Source organism: Dromiciops gliroides, chromosome 1 (assembly GCF_019393635.1).
Source record: "Dromiciops gliroides isolate mDroGli1 chromosome 1, mDroGli1.pri, whole genome shotgun sequence".
Lineage (NCBI taxonomy): Eukaryota > Metazoa > Chordata > Mammalia > Microbiotheria > Microbiotheriidae > Dromiciops > Dromiciops gliroides.
Window position 1 is genome coordinate 320788090 of NC_057861.1, and position 16650 is coordinate 320804739.

The following is a 16650-nucleotide window of genomic DNA, read 5'->3' on the forward strand; positions in this document are numbered from 1 at the left end:
TGTAAAATTTCTTTTGGAACTTTGTAATGTCAGATAATTTACCCAATTCTACCACTCCTTTCCCCCTTCTCCCAATGCAATCTTCTTTCTTATCTCTTAATTTTACTTGTTTAGATAATTATACCATCACATTCAACTCACACTTGTGCTTTCTGTCAAAGGATATTCCTTCTAACTGCCCTAATTATGAGAAAGTTTTTAGGAATTACAAGTATGTTTTTCTGGGGGCAGCTAGGTGGTGCAGTGGATAAAGCACCAGGCCTAGATTCAGGAGTACCTGAGTTCAAATCCGGCCTCAGACACTTGACACTTACTAGCTGTGTGACCTTGGGCAAGTCACTTAACCCTCATTGCCCCACAAAAAACCCAAAAAAGCAAAAAAACCCATCCAAGTATGATTTTCCCATGTAGGAATGTAAACTATTTAACCATATGTAATCCCTTATTAATTCTCTTTCTGTTTATGTCTTTATGCTTCTTTTGAGTCTTGTATTTGAAAGTCACATTTTCTATATAGCTCTAGTGTTTTCATCAGGAATGCTTGAAATTTTTCTATTTCATTGAATATCCATTTTTTTTTCCTGAAGGATTAGACTCAGTTTTGTTGGGTAGGTGATTCTTGGTTGTAATCTTACCTCCTTTGCCTTGTAGAATATGATATTCCAAGCCCTCTTATCATTTAATGTAGAAACTGCTAAATCTTTTGTTATCCTTACTATGGCTCTATAATATTTGAATTATTTCTTTTTGGCTACTTGAAGTATTTTCTCGTTGACCTGGGAGCTCTGGAATTTGACTGTAATATTCCTGGGAGTTTTCATTTTGTTATCTCTTTCAGGTGGTGATCAGTGAATTCTTTCCATTTTTGTTTTACTCTGTGGTTCTAGAATATTAGAGCAGTTTTCCATGACAATTTCTTTAAAGATGATGAGTAGGCCTTTTTTTTTTTTTTTAAATCATGGCTTTCAGGTAGTTTAGTAATTCTTACATTATCGCTTCTGGATCTATTTTCCAGGTCAGTTGTTTTGCCAATTAGATATTTTACATTTTTTTCTATTATTTCATTCTTTCGATTTTCTTTGACTGTTTCTTGATATCTCATAAAGTCACTAGCTTCTACCTGCCCAATTCTAACATTTAAGAAATTATTTCCTTTGGTGAGTGTTTATAGCTCCTTTTCCATTTGGCCAATTTTGTTTTTCAATGCATTCTTCTCCTCATTGAATTTTTATACCTCTTTTTACCATTTAGCCTATCCAGTTTTTTAAAAAGTTTTTTTTCATGATTTTCTTGCCTTGCTCTCATTTCTCTTCCCAATTTTTCCTCTACCTCTCTTACCTGATTTTAAAAATCCTTTTTGAGCTCTTCCATGGCCTGGGGCCAATTCATATTTTTCTTTGAGGCTTTAGATGTAGGAGGTTTTACTTTTTTTATCTTCTTCTGAGTTTGTGTTTTGATCTTCCCTTTCACCATAGTAACTTTCCATAGTCAGGATCTTTTTCTGCTGTTTGCTCATTTTCCGACCTATTTTTTTACTCTTAACTCCATGCTAAAGTGGGGCTCTCCTTCTGGAGTGGAGGAGGCACCAGCCCAAGCTTCAGGTTTTTTGTGCCGCAATTGTCAGAGGTAATTCTGGGGATCTGTAAGATTTTGGCTTTTCTAAGGTGGTATGATCTAGGGGGAGGTGTGTTTACTACTCTCCTGTACTATGTTTAGTCTGTGAGTGACTACAAGTACTTTTTCCACCCTGGAACTGTGACCAAGGTCCCTATTCTCCTAGTCACAAGATCTGATGTGCTAGTGCTCCTCCTTGCCCTGGGAGCCCTCCTCCTTCCACCCAGGAGTGAGACCCAGATCCAAGTATAGGTGATGCAACAGAGTCCTGCCCCTGGTGCCAGCAAAGGGACCCCTGTAAATCTCCTTCTGACCTATTATCCAACCCTCTTACCCTCTATGGTCTGAGAGGTCTGGAAAGCACCACCACTGCCACTGCTGATTTAGTAGCCCCTGAAGTCAGTTCCTGGTTTGCTCAGGCACAGTTTGTGTAGGTACAGCCTGTGCTGGACTGTGCTCCAATCTCACCCTGGTGCAACAGACTTTTCCTGGTAACCTTCTAATTTATTTTGGGCTAGAAAATTTGTTTTACTCCATTGTTGTGGGTTCTGCTGCTCTAGAATTTGTTTAGAGTCATTATTTAAAGTATTTGGATGAGTTTGGGGGAAAGCTCAGGAGAGCCCCTGCCTTTACTCTGCCATCTTGGCTCTGTCCCACCAGCATTTTCTTTTTGTTGTTGTTGTTTTTTTTTTTTAAGTGAGGCAATTGGGGTTAAATGACTTGCCCAGGGTCACACAGCTAGTACGTGTTAAGTGTCTGAGGCCGGATTTGAACTCAGGTCCTCCTGAATCCAAGGCTGGTGCTCTATCCACTGCGCCACCTAGCTGCCCCCCACCAGTATTTTCTTAATGGTCAAGTCTTATGTTTATTTCTCAGTCCTAATCCTTTGTGGCCTTTCTTCAGCATTTTATACTGTTGTATATCCCCCCCTCCCCCTCCCCCTGGACATGCTTTCCCAGCTAGGTTTTTATGGTATTGCTTATTTCTCCCACCTATTAGACCAGTCTTTCTCATCTCATCTATATCTGGTCCCTAATTGGATGTTGCACAAGGCTGTCAACTGGACCCCTTTGTTTTTCTTTCTCTCTCAAAAGAAGTATTTAAAATTATTAGCAATCATATGAAATATTATTCACATCATTAATAATAAGAAAAATGTAAGTTGTACTGATGCTGACTGAGAGGAACAGAACCAGGAGAACATTGTACACATTAATAGCAACATTGTATGATGAGCAATGGTGATAGACTTGGTTCCTCTCAGCAGTGCAATGATCCAAGACAGTTTCAAAGAACTCATGATAGAAAATGTTCTCAACATTCAGAAAAAAGAACTGTGGATTGTGAATGCAGATTGAACCATACTGTTTCTACTTTGGGGCTGGTTTTTTTCCCCTTCTTTTTTGAGGTTTTTCCCTTGTGCTCCGATTCTTCTTTCACAACATGACTAATGCAAAAATATGTTCAATGTGATTGCACATATATAACCTGTATGAGATTGCTTTCCATCTTGGGGAGGAGTGGGAGAAAAATTTTGAACTAAACATCATATGAAGACAAATGCTGAAAACTATTCTTATATGTAACTGGAAAATAATAAAATACTTTTTAAAAAGAAAAATATAAGTCAAAACAACTCATCTCATATTCAGCAAGTTGGCAAAGATGATAAATAATGGAAATGTTGTTGGAGGAACTGTAAGAAGACAGACACATTGATATGCTACTGATGAAACTATGAATTGGTTTAACCATTCTGGAAAGACATTTAGAATTATACTAAAAGAAAGTGAGTAAAATGTCAATTCTGTGATCCAGAGATGTTACTGTCTGCTATGTACCCCAAAGACATCAAAAATGAGAAAATGGGTCCCAGATATATCAAAGTATTCATGGTAGCACTTTTTTGTGGTAAGTAAAATTATAAGCAAACTAGGTGCCCATCAATTGAGAAATGACTAAACAAATTTTGATACATGAATGTAATGGGTGCCCTAGGAAATGATGAATTTGAAAACTTCAGAGAAACATGAAAAATATATATGTATATATTATATATGTAATATAATGCATAATATCATATCTATAAACAAATACAGAGGGAAGTCAGAAACAACTAATGGAAATGGTACACAATTGTGATAATCTAAATGGAAAGGATAGTAAGATAAAACTGACCACTGTAATTATAATGGCTAATGATAATATAACTGGCCCTTTATATTGATTATATATGTAATTATGATATAATAACTTTATTATTGATTATGATGATACAATAAATGATATTGGAAAAAGATGAGAAGCTATGCCTCTCTCTCTTCACTGAAGAGGTGGGGAATTCTGAGTGTTGAAATATTATATATTCTATCAGAAGTAGTTTATATGTTAGCTGATTTTGCTGAATTGCTTTCTTTTAAAATCTTTAAAAAATATATGGGGAAGGGGCGGCTAGGTGGCGCAGTGGATAAAGCACCCGCCCTGGATTCAGGAGTTCCTGAGTTCAAATCCGGCCTCAGACACTTAACACTTGCTAGCTGTGTGACTCTGGGCAAGTCACTTAACCCCAATTGCCTCACCCAAAAAAAACAAACAAAAGAAAGAGAAGGAATGGGGTTTGGAGGGGGACAGGTGTTGCACATAGCTATGTGCATGTTGTCTCCATCAGACTGAGAGCACACACACACGCATATATATATATGTATACACACACACACACACACACACACACACACACACACACACATCTATCTTATATATGTACATAGCCAAGGAGAGAAGCTGTTTTGCTTGGCTTTGCATATTTGTTATAAGGAATTTTTTTCCAGTAGGGTGAGTGAGAGAAAATAGGTATGTTTTATTGTTGTTATTCAGTCTTTTCGCTCATGTCTGACTCTTCATGACCCCATTTGGGATTTCTTGGCAAAGATACAGGTGTGGTTTGCCATTCCCTGTAAAGCTCACTTTATAGGTGAAGAAACTGAAACAAACACGGTTAAGTGATTTGCCCAGGGTCACACAGCTAGTAACTGTCCGAAGCTAGATTTGAACTCAGGAAGATAAGTCTTTCTCTAGGCTTAACACTATCCACTGCACCACCTAGGTGTCCTGTTTATTAAAAACACTTAAAAATAGAGAGGGGGTGATGGGGTTCTACAGATGTGGAATGTTGCAAGCCCTTTTAGAGGAGGTCACTGTATTTGTTTTAGCGAATCATTTTCCTTTGTTACAAGAGAGCATCCGTGGAGTGGGGGTAATCTGGAAATGTTTAGTAAAAATAAAACATGTCCACCAAACTTTTTAAAAAATGAAAACTAAGGTTCTAGTGTTGGCTACTGTTATGTCCTGGCTAACCTTAAGCAAGCTATTTAACCTCACGAAGCCTCAGCATCATCACTTGTGAAATGAGGGAGTTGGATGACCTCTGTTCACTTCAAACTGTAAACCTGTGATTCTGTCATCGTGTAGTCTTCATTGTGTATATCTGATCTGTCACTAGGAGAAGGGTACTCAAGATGATAGGGGCCATCGTTGGACCAAATGGTCTCTAAGGGTATTTGCAACTCTAAAAGTTAATGGGCAAGGTTTGTGAGAGGTGGAGGTGAATGCACCTGGATTAACTCTGGCTCCAATGTTTTCTATGGGTGAGCTCGAGGGAGGCTGGTTTACTTCATCACAACATTCATTCCAAGGGCTCTGACTTAAGTCTCAGAGCTCCCCAGAGGAGGTTGGCTCCCTCTATCACATGTCTGCCTCAGAAGCTTCTTGAGGCAGAAAGAATAGCCCCCTTATGCCAGCCCCCCTAACTACCCCCAACCCACCCCTGCCCACAACCCTTCCAAAGGAGCCGGTCCAAATCTCTGTCCATGTTCAATAATGTCTAGGAATTTCCTGCTGCTGACTCTAAAATGAAGTGATTCATTTCTCCGAGATGACTTTTTGCTGTCTATGAGATTTAAATTCATCACATTTTCCCTGTGTATGAACCAGCATTTTCCCTCTGCATCATTCCTTCCTCTTGGATTCCTTATAATGTTACTAGGGCACATTGTCTAGATGGGAACCAAATGACCCAGCCTTAATAGGAAATGAACTTTCCTGGTTTTGTTTTTTTGTTTTTAATTTGCCCTCAAAACCAGAATCGACCTGGAATAGCTATTTTCAAGACTTTGCTAAACTAGAACTTAGTCTACACAATACCATTCCTTGGAGAACATGCTGACGTGGAATATTTTTAGATCTGTTTGAACCACTCTGTGATGGAGGCAGTGTGATGAGGCAGTGTGATAGAGTAAAGAATCCTGGCCTAAAGGTCAGGGGATCTGGATTCAAATCCCAGATCTGTTACTACATGTATGACCTTGGACAAGTCACCAAATCTCTATGGTTAAATTCCTTATGTATAAAATGGACTATTTTCAGCTCTACATCTATGACCCAGGACAATAACAAAGAATGACAGCTCACTAGTATACCCAAGCACAAAGTCTCACTCCATGGGAATTCAGTCAGCCTTTGTTTCAGCTGAGTTCTATTTTTTCTTTTTTTTTTTCCTTTTTTTTTTCCAGGGCAATGAGGGTTAAGTGACTTGCCCAGGGTCACACAGCTAGTAAGTATCAAGTGTCTGAGGCTGGATTTGAACTCAGGTCCTCTTGAATCCAGGGCCAGTGCTTTATCCACTGTACCACCTAGCTGCCCTCTGAGTTCTCTTATATAACCTGGGTTGATAATTGGATCCTACAGAATAGAAAAAGTGTTGCACAGAAAATAAGCTGCCTTTGTGGAAACAAAGGAATGGACATTCTATTACAGATTTCTGACTCCCAATGGCATAATTAAGGTTGTCCAGGGAAAAGATGGAGCCAATTATGTGGCCAAGTGGACAGAGTGCTAGGCTTGGAGTCAAGAAGACTCATCTTCCTGAGTTCAAATTTGGCCTCAGATATTTACTGTGTAACCCTGGGCAGGTCATTTAACTCTGTTTGCCTCAGTTTCCTCATCTGTAAAATGAGCTGGAAAAGGAAATAGCAAAATAATTCCAGTATCTTTGCCAAGAAAAAAATCCCAAATAGAATCATGAAGAGTCGGACACAACTAAAAATTACTTACCAACAAAGTAAGAGATGGGTGAGCGTAGTGGCATACCTCAGCACCTCCATCGTGCTCTCACTGGCATAGTTCTGCTTGATGCCCCTTCTAATCCAGTAGACTAAGGAGCTTTCAGGCTTAAAGTCAGATGTTTATGTTGGGGAGGGAAAACCATGGGTTCCTACCATATACATCTGGAGGGTTCCAATGTGCTCTTCATGCTAAATAATTACAGTGTTACTATAGCAAGTTGGGGTGAGGTCCCATATATAACTAGCAGCTATGTGATGCAGTGGATAAAGCATTGGCCCTGGACTTGGGAGGACTTGAGTTCAAATCTCACCTCAGACACATCATACTAGCTGTGTGACCCTGGGCAAATCACTTAACCCTAATTGCCTTAAAACATCCGGGGCCACCTCCAGTCATCCTGATATATATCTTGCAACTGGACCAGAATGGATCTGAAGAAGACAGTGAGGTTGGTGACCTTGCACAGCCCTTCCTTCCTTAAATCCAATTCAGTACAAGTCATGACATCACCTGATGTCATAGTTCTCTTGGGAACAGACAAAAAACAACAGAGTCTGTTTACTTGAGTGTATAGAGCTAAATTTTGCACCTGGGCAGGTGCAGGGAGAATTTTCAGCTGGTGAAGTCACCTGGACAACTTCACTTTCATTAGGGACTATTGTTCAGTCATTTTTCAGTCATGTACAACTCTTCATGACCCCATTGGGGGTTTTCTTGGCAAAGATATTAGAGTGGTTTGCCATTTCCTTCTCCAGCTTATTTTACATATGAGGAAATTGAAACAGAGTTAAGTGACTTGCTCAGGGTCACACAGCTAGTAAATGTCTGAGGCTAGATTTGAACTCAGGCCTTCCTGACTCCAGGCCTGGTACTCTATCCACTGTGCCACCTAGGGGCTGCAAGAACATTAATGCCTAAAGCTAATACAACAGCAGAAAAACCTATCACTGCGGACAGGGGTGACAGGACACCTAGCCTCAGTAGCTTCTATGCCAAAGTTCCCAGGCCTCACCCTAAGTGAATAGGGGGTGGTTGTTTCAGTATACTCTCATCTCCTTTCTTTGGTGAGAAGTCAAGGGATTCTTCCTCTCCATCCCTATTCTCAGCTCCCACTGAAAAGGAATAGTGGCTCCCAGAGCCAACACTTCCTCTCAAGTTTGTGCTAAGCTACTGTCACTAAATCATGCCAGTCAAGATTTTCCACCTGTCATATTTTCATTTATATGAAGGGGAATAAATAGATAGCAATGAAAAAGACAGCAAACAATGCAGGGATGGGGGGCAGCCTAGATCATGGCTACTTGGGGGCTTTAGTGGTAGGGGACAGAAAATGCTTCTCTCCCTTATCTCTTCCCCTCCCAGAAAAGAAGTAGAGACAGAAAGCAGTTAAAGGGGGGAGGGAGATTGGGGGAGGTAGGGATTATTCTTTTACCCAAAACACAGAAGGGACTCCATGTACTTTGTTTTATCAGTAAGATCTGGGGGAGAGGGTGGTGAAAGGGGAAAGAAGGGAAGGAGCTCATAGCAAGATGCATTTCCCCTCCCAACTTGGCTCCATTCAGTGGATTCTCTCTCTCTCTTTCTATAGTTCAAGATGTTGCCGTGACTGTGAGCACTGGACAAAAGTCTTGACCTGATGTCTGGAGTCTTTGTAGCAATGCTCCTACTTGGCCAGCTGGGAAGTGAAGGGTTCATCATTACTATGTTCAGGGGCTAGAACATAGGTCTCTCCCCCTCAATTATCTTTGCCAGCTGGAATAGGTAGTAACCTGGAACATCTCCAAATGGCAGGAAATGTTTTTAGAATGCATTATAGCACTTCTGTTACATCAGGCTTACTTTCCTGATTATGTTTTTTTTTTTTCTTTGCCCATAAATCAATTGAGAGTGAGATGAGGCAGAAGAGAAGCATGTTGTAGGGTGGGACAATCCAGATGCATCTTAAATCATAACAATTCACAATTTGACATGGCTTTTAAGTTTATTTCCCTCACAACAACCCTGTGAGACATAGAGTATAAGTATTACAAAACCCACAAATATTTTAATGATAATAGTAATAGCTGACATTTATATAGAACTTACACTAGATACTATGCTAAGCGCTTTACAATTATTATCTCATTTGATTCTCACAACAACCCTGGGAGGTAGGTGCTATTATTATTATCTTCATTTTACAGATGAGGAAACTGAGGCAAAAGAGGTTAAGTGATTTGCCCAGTGTCGCACAACTAGTAAGTGTTTGAGACCAGATTTGAACTCAGGTTTTTCTGACTCCAGGTGAGAGAAATTAATATTATGCTATTATATTTATATTATACCATAACATTAATATATTGTACTATAATATGGTATAATATATTATACTGATAGTAATGAAAAAGATAGCAAACAATGCAGCAGTAGGGGGCAGCCTAGATGATGGCTACTTGGGGGCTTTAGTGGTAGGGGACAGAAAATGCTTCTCTCCTTTATCTCTTCCCCTCCCAGAAAAGAAGTAGAGACAGAAAGCAGTTACTATAATATAATATATCATGTTAATATTGTATTATTAATTTGTGATCTACCCTTTTCTTTCTATTTCTGTTCAACCCAACTCCTAGAAAGGTCAGTCAGGCTCTGAAGGGCTGACTGATGAGATTGCTCCTAGCCCTCAAAGAACATGCTTATTATCTTTGGGCAAGACCCTACTCAACTGAGATATCTAATTTGTGTTTAGAGAATAAACAGAATCCTGTCCAGGTGAACTTTTGCCTGGAGGAGGAACCTCCTTGTCCTTGGTGCCATCCATTAGAGTTTGGATCTACCCAGCTCATGAAGGAGAAAACTAGCTATGGAGATCCCAGTGGAGATGGTTTCCCCTGACCAGATTCGTTGAAGCTGCTAAATATCAAGATCAAGTTATGTTTTCAGTATGAGGAACTGAAGACTTTAAGCCCACTTCCCCATTAAATGTCTACCAATCAGGGTTGATTTTCACTTGTCAAGGGAGTTCCCTTTCAGAAAGTATTTAAGGCATTTCAGGATCTCCCTTGGGGTCTTTGGTTACTGAGGGAAACAACTGACCATCAAGTTATTGATTGCTGGCTAGCCTAATTAATAAATTGATTATCGGGGGCAGCTGGATGGTACAGTGGATAGAGCACCGGCCCTGGATTCAGGAGTGCCTGAGTTCAAATCCGGCCTCAGACACTTGACACTTGCTGGCTGTGTGACCCTGGGCAAGTCACTTGACCCCCATTGCCCTGAAAAAAAAAATTGATTATCAATTACCCAGAACCTCTCTCAGCGTTTTCATTCATTTCACAGACCCAACACTTTCTCCACTGTGCCAACTAGCTGCTGCCAGCAGGTGAAGAAAAAAAGCTTTCTAACACTTATTTATGTTAAGAGGCTTAAAAAAAATAAAGTTATGGAAAGGTCTGTTTTTTATTTGATACGATCAAAATCATTCATTTAAAACCAAGAGCCAGCATTGTTTGCAATGAAGAAACACTAGACATTTTCCCACTACAGATAAGTATAAAGCCAGGATGTCCCTTCTTCCCAGTATTATTTGGCATAGTTCTAGAAATGCTAGTCAGAGTAATAAGACAAAAGGACAAAAGCAAAAGTAAAAACAATGACAACAAGGGAGTATATATATCATTAGTCCTATTTTACAGATGAAAATAATAGAACCTCAGATTAGGAAGGTGTGAGAAACAAATTGTGAGAAACCCCATTTAAAAATTTTTGGGACTCAGTGTTGGAGAAGTATCAAAGGCCTTCTGCTCGAGAATGGGCCAGCTCCCTAATGAAAATGACAGCAAGTGTGGGACTCAGGAGCCCTTTTATCTCTCTCCTTTTTTTTTTTTTTTGGTAAGGCAATTGGGGTTAAGTGACTTGCCCAGGGTCACACAGCTAGTGAGTGTTAAGTGTCTGAGGTCAGATTTGAACTCAGGTACTCCTGAATCCAGAGCCAGTGCTCTATCCACTGCACCACCTAGCTGCTCCTCCTTTTATCTCTTAACCTGGTTGGCTCTGCCCTTCTTCCTTAGTTACAATCTTCTGGCTAAGAACTGGTGCCAAACGCTAGCCAATTGGAATGCAGTATAGTCAAAGGGGCAGCCCTCTAAACTTCTCCCCCACTTGACCAGCCTTGGGTCTCTTTCATCATGTGATCCTGATTGCTGGGAAGCAGGGAAGGAAAGGAGCCATTAGTAACCACCCTTCTCCCAGCTGAAATTCACCTCCCAGACAACTTCAATCAGCTTTTGAGGGGGACCCATGTTTTCCCACAGAAGGGACCTTAAGTATTTTGTCTTTCTTTTAAAAATTAAAGTTTTCAATGAACAACAATCTGTTTTTGCCTCCTCCATACCCTTAAAAAAAACCCCAAACCGAAGTATTTACATAAATATACATAGTCAATTGAAACAAATTCCTGCATTGGCCATTTAAATTTTTTAAAAAATGTCTCTGTACCCTGAGTTTATTATCTCTGTCAAGGGGTAAGAAGCTTTATCATCAGTCCTAGGGAATCATGGTTGATAATTGCATTGATAAGAGTCCTTAAGTCTTTCAAAGTGTAGAAAATGGAAAACCCTCTGTGGTGACCTAAAGTGACAGAATGTGCAAGTAGTAAAAATCCTGAAGCCAATTAAGCACATGCCAGTTCATCTACAGAGATCATACCCCTGAGCTATTTGGGGGTTTATGGTCCTTTCAGGGACAGCCTTATCTGCTAGAGTGCTGTTGTTTTTGGTCTTTCTTTCACTAAGAGGACCAAGATATCCGGATAATACCATGACTTATGCTGAATTGTATTTAAGTGAGTGAGGGAGGGCTGTGCAAGGTTACCAACCTCACTTTGTCCTTCAGAGCGATCTGGGTCCAGTGGCAAGATATATATCAGGATGACTGGAGATGACCCTGGATGTTTAAGGCAATTGGGTTAAGTGACTTGCCCTGGGTCACACAGCTAGTAAGTGTTTGATGTGAGATTTGAACTTAGGTCCTCGACTCCACCAGGGCCAGTGCTGTATCCACTGTACCACCTACCTGTCCATGCTAGAGTGCTAGAGACTCTCTGTCTCACCTCTCTAACATCCCTGAGCCATTTGGAGGTTTATAGACTTTTTTGGGGGGGTGAGGCATTTGGGGTTAAGTAACTTGCCCAGGATCATACAACTAGTAAATGTCAAGTGTCTGAGGCTGGATTTGAACTCAGATCCTCCTGAATCCAGGACTGGTGCTTTATCCACTGTGCCACCTAGCTGCCCCTTATAGACCTTTTAAGAGATCTTTATCTGCAAAGATCCTGCTTCACATCCCCTTATCACAGTGTTTGCTTCCAAGGCTTGATTTGTCAGGCTGATTGCAAAATGGAATAAAGATCATCCAGTTGTAGACCAGACCTGATTGACAGCAATAAACCTATAAGCCCAAACTAGATGCCTTAGTATCTCTGAAAGTGTAGCAGATCCCAGCTGCACAAACATCTTGTGCCTGAGGCCATTAATCTTAACTATCCAAGGAACTGCTGATTCCAAATACTCCCCTTGCTCAAGTTAGAGATAGCTCCTCTCCAGAGAAGCTCCCATGCATGCATGTTTTGTTTTGCTGAGCAGAATAATAATAAACAGGTATTTGTCCTACTGAGCTGTCCCTCACTCTGGTTTATGGGGAACTAGTTTTCTCACTGTTTACTGTGGGGACAATTCTCTTATTGACAAAAGTCATCTGTCTTTACAATGTTGTATAAAACATTCTCCTTTTTCTATTTACTTCACTCTGCATCAGTTCACACAAGTCTCTTCAGCTTTCTCTGAAACCATCCCTTTCATCATTTCTTTTATTTTTTATCATTTCTTATAACACAATAATTTTCTATCACAGTCATATACTATATTTTGTTCATCCACTTCCCAAATGATGGGTATCCCCTTAGTTTTACAATCTTTGCTGTCACAGAAAAGAGGGTATAAGTATTTTTGTACCTGTGGGTCTTTCCCCTCTGATTTGGTCTCTAAAACGTATAGGCCTATTAGTGGTACTGCTAGGTGAAAGTCTGAGTAATATTTTGGGCATGGTTCCAAAGCACTTTCCAGAATGGCTTAACCAATTCACAGATCAACTAAAAGTCCATTAATGTGCCTGTTTTTCCCATAGCCCTTCCACTGATCATTTTCTGTTTTTGTCAATATTACCAACATATTAGATATGAGGTAGAACAACTTAGTTACTTTAATTATTAGTATTTTGGAACATTAAAAAAAATATGGGTATTGAAAGCTTGGAATTGGGGACTTTCTTTTTTTATCATAATAATAGCTCAGATTTATGTAACACTCTATGAAGTATTACATTCATTTCCTTTTTACCATCATCCAGCTCCCATTCATATCCCAGCTCTGCTATTTCCTAGCTATGTGACTTTGGGCAAGTCATTTAACCTCCTTGAGGTGCCCTTTCCTCATCTGAAAAATGAGGGGGCTGGACTAGATGGCTTCAAAAGGCCCTGGAAGCTTCAAATCTTATGATCCTTGATAGATCAGTCTGTCTATTTCTGTCTGTCTCTGTCTCTGTCTCTGTCTCTGTGTCTGTCTCTGTGTCTGTCTGTCTGTCTGTCTGTCTCTCTCTCTCTCACACACACACACACACACACACACACACACACACACACACATACATATCCAGTTATCCTTGGCCAATATAAGAACATAGGGGGCCAGTGCTTCCAACTGCACACAGCTAGCTGGAAATTCAACTAGAAAAATCCATCTCTTCCTGTGTTCTTGGTTCTCCTCCCTAGCCTCCATTCCTGCCCTCATCCCTCATCCCCCAGCTTCCCCGCCACCTAGTCCAAGATTGAGGCTTTCGGTGTCCGTGAGGGGACTGTCAAATGCCCAGTCTGCCCAAACTCCGCCCCATAACCTCAGCTGCCTAGCTGGTAGCCTGGCCCAAACAAGTGGTGTAGGGAAGCAGCCAAGTGTGGTCCAGCTCTGGCTACCTTTAACCTTCCCAGACTGGGGAAAAGGAGAAAAACAGTCCCGCCCACCCACTCCACTCCCAGGCCTTAGCAATGGGTTCAAAGCTCATGCTTTTGGTCACCACAGCAAAAACTTTCCACAAAGAGCCTCAAGTGCTAAATGGAATAGAGAAACACACACACACACACACACACACACACACACACACACACACAGAACCATTTAAATGAGGGCCAAGGCCTGTGAATGTCTGAGGGCCTCTGTCCCTCCTCATCGAGCTGAAGAGTGTACCCTCGCCCACTATTCCCTCCTCCTTTTCCTCCCTTTTTTCCAAGTCCATTTAAAAGCCCCTGTTTAGGGAGGCCACCCCCTCCTAACATCTCCCTTGAGACAGTCTGAAACACAGGCTGTGGGTGTTAGGAACAGTATACACACTGTGTGACACCCACTGAATGGAGTGCATTATTTGAGATGTTGAAAGAACCATCCAGGGGCCAGAAATGAGCCCCCCACCTTGCTGTTGCTGGGCAAATTTAGTGTGGCTGATTCTCTGGCTGTGGAAGGGTTCTGGCTTTAGAAATTCAACTTATTCTCCCCATCCCAATTCCTATACCTGCAGGTCTGGGACCCCATGGGCCCCTGTTAAATAAGGAGAGAGGGGCTGGTACTATCTTGTCTGCAGCCTGGATCTCAGGCCCTTGTAGGAACAAACTCATGATCTCTGGCATCTGCTTTTGCCAGAACCGTTTCCCAGGTAGTTTCAAAAGAAAATAAATAGTGTTTTACGGTGGGGTGGAGTTGTTCCCTTGGAGGCTTTTGACAGAGTCCTCCCTAAATAATCATAACAGGAACATTAATGCGATTAATCATTTCTAAGCCCTTATCATCCCTGATTAAACTAACCCCCCACTTTCAAGGGGGAAGGATTTGTTCAATAGGGAGGGAACTTAGCTTTAGTTTCAAGCGTAAGGGGGGACTTTCTTTTTTATGACCAATTTTGAATAAAATTTCTTTAATAGTCTGATGATGAGTGACTGTTCACGATATCCAGTGACAGGAACTTACTGCCCCCTAAGGTTACTCATTCAGCTAATAGACAATTCTAATTGTTAGGAATTTTTCTATTACATGAGAGCTCAATCTTCCTTGTCCATCCATTGTTTCTAGTTCTGCCTTTGGGCAAAAAGAAAAGGTCTAATGTTACTTCAAATACTTAGAATTATCTCTATATCTCCAGTTCTTTCAATCTGTTCTTACATGACATAATCTCAAAACCTTTCAGCATCTTGTTCACCCTCCTCTGGATACTTTGTAGTGAGAGAAATGATTATTTCTTTCTTATATTAATAACAGTTATTGAATTGGGGCTTAGGCTTTTCCACTTCCTATTTCATCATTAAAAAATTAGCCCCTGTAGATTATTCAGCCAACCTTTGAAGGGCAGGACCAATGATAAGATGAAATATTGGGCAAGATACACTCAACTGGGAAAATTCAGATCTGATCAAAAGCTAAAGAAATTCTAGTTTAGGTGAATTGGTGAATTCTGGTCCATTGTGTTTTAGTCACACAGGTCTGAGTGGAAGAGGATCCCCCTTTTTGTCTAGATTGTCCTAGACAGGGGATGATCTGGGCAAAGATAAGTTTCTTTGTCTAAGACTGAGTGATCAGAATCACGTCCCCTAGCCCCTCATTAGAATAAGCCCGCCTCTTATTATAATATCATTCTTTCATTGATCATTAACCAATCAGAGTTGATTGCCACCTGTCAAGGACACCCACTCTTCTAGGGGCATGTAAGCATTGAGAGGCCTCCAGGAGTAGTATGAGAGATGGCCAAATGATCATCCTTTTATTAATTACTCACTAGTCATAATTAATACAATGATTAATTACCCAGAAATTATGTCTCATGAACTTTTCATACATCACAGTTGCTTACCAATATCCTTCCTAAAATATGGTGCCTAGAACTAAATCTAGTGCTCCAGATGTGGACTGATCTGAGCAGAGTACAGATGTGCTTCGTTCTTTATAATTCTTTGTAAGCTTTATAATGACCCTTTTTTCAGTCTGATGTCACAATCAGTTTTTTGGTTGTGGTGTTAGGAGGCTGTGGCTCAGAATTAAATGATGTGTCCATGGTTATACAACTAGTACAATTGCTGGGATTCTGTGTCAAAGAAGACCATATTCCCCAAACTTCTTATCTTTCCATGCATTAGAACTGATTTCTGGCTCTGCTTCGTGGTCCACACCCTGCTTGGCAGCACTAAAGAACAATTTGAGGATGGGATGGAGGTAATCTTCTTTGAGCCCATTCATAAATAGCCTTTAAAAGTGAGAGGTGCCTCATAAATACTAACAGCTTCTTTCATTAATAACCCATTATGTGTATATTCTGTATCTGGTAATTTAATGGGCTTTGATGAGTGGTACACAAATCAAGAATGGAAAATACACAAATCTGCTGCTATTGCCTAGTGAATAAATACACTGTTTTGTCTTAACTTAGATATGTAAATAATGTATTATTTGTATAGTTCTTTACGACTTTCACACAAATATGCACAACAATGGAGAAAAGAGCTTATAATATTTACACTTTCACACAAATATACACAACATTGGAGAAAAGAGCTTATAATATTTACACTTTCATACAAATATACACAACAATGGAGAAAAGAGCTAATAATATTTACACACCTTACCTCACCTGGTTACTGTGAAGATTACATAAGATGAGTATGCAAAATGCTTTGTAATAACTAGAATGTAAACTCCTTGAATGAATGGGGCATGTATGTATAGGATGTATAAGTAAATTATTTGTGGCTAGACTGGATTTTCTAAAATTATTATTACTACTTATATATTAATGGCTATTGCACCAGTTTTGGCAGTAAGCATTTATTATTAATTAATATCACATATT